Here is a 1441-nt window from a genome sequence, read left to right on the forward strand (position 1 = left end):
CTCAGGCTGCCGGACACAGAACCACACACTGGGCAGCTTAAACAGTTATTGGGAGCTCCACTTGACTGTGACACCCCCCCCCCCCCCGCCTCCCCTGGCACCCAGCCCTGTGCCTGGCACAGAACTTTGCTTCCTCGCAGTTCCGGAGGGTAGAAGTCCAAGATCAAGTCATCAGCAGGGCTGGTTTCTCTGGGGGCAGCTCCCTTCTCTGGCAGCTTCGTCCTATATAGTCTCAGGACCAGAATCTGAGGCCCCTTCTTGCTCTGTCCCTCTCTTAGGTGGTCTCACCCCCACCACCCCCAGCCTCCATCTCACCCCATCTGTGGGTCCAAACTGCCTTCTTGACTCCCCACCTGGACATCCCATAGTCACCCCCAAACCTCCTTGTCCCAGACCAAACCTGTCAGGCTTCCATACCACCCACCTTGCCTCAGAGAATGATTCCCCGGTCCATTCAGCTGCACCAAGCCAACCCCAAGGGACCCAGGTTCCACCCTCACGCCAGCCCCACGCGGCCCCTCACTGAATGCATCCATGGCACTGTCACCGCTGTCCCAGACCAAGCCACTGTCCTCTCCTGCCTCCACTGTGCATCCTCCTTCACACAGCAGCTCAAGAGCTTTTTCCAGAACACCTTCGAAAAGCAATGTGAGGCCATGGTTGAGAACATGGACCAATTCCATTTCCAGCTGTGTGTCCTCAGACAACTCTCTAGACCTGGGCCTGTTCCGTCATCTATAAAGTGGGGAGGATAATAGTCCCTACTTCCTGAGGTCGTCCTGGGGGAATAAGTCATGTGTGGCCCAGTGGTTCCCAGCACAGGCTCCATTGCTTTCTCGCTGGGCTCTGGGCTGAGTGACCAAACCTCTTTAAGAACGAGCCCTTCATCTATAAAATGGGAACAGCAGCTCCCCAGTTACATAATGTGAGAATCTAGTGCGCTATCGGAAAGCAGTCAGCACTGAGCCTGCACATAGTAAAACTTGGCAGTGTTGATTATTTTTATTATTGTCAAATGCAAGTCTTGTCACAATACTCCTGACAGTGTTAAACCTCACCATGACTCCCCACTGCTGCAGGGCTGGAGACCTGGGCTCTGCCCCAGCCTCCACAGCCTCATGGGCCGGGCCTCCCTGCCAGCCTGGTGCTCCTCCTGCTCGTGCCCGATCACCGCTCCTCACCACCTGGCCTTTGCACAGACTGTTCCATCTGTTGGGCACTTCCTTTCCATTTGATTAGCTTTCCTTCAGATCGCGGCTCAGGGTCCTCACCCAGGAGAACCTCCCTGGCCTTCCAGTGCAGGGTACCTGCGTGCAGCCTGGCCGTCACAGCTCTCTCACACTGCAGTCTCCCCGTCTGCTTCAAGCCCCGTGCCATGGGGAGCTCTACTTGACTGTGACCGTCACTCCCCCCCCACGCGAGTATTATTACCTAAAAAAAA

Source organism: Myotis lucifugus, unplaced genomic scaffold (genome assembly GCF_000147115.1).
Source record: "Myotis lucifugus unplaced genomic scaffold, Myoluc2.0 scaffold_513, whole genome shotgun sequence".
In the NCBI taxonomy this organism is placed as follows: domain Eukaryota; kingdom Metazoa; phylum Chordata; class Mammalia; order Chiroptera; family Vespertilionidae; genus Myotis; species Myotis lucifugus.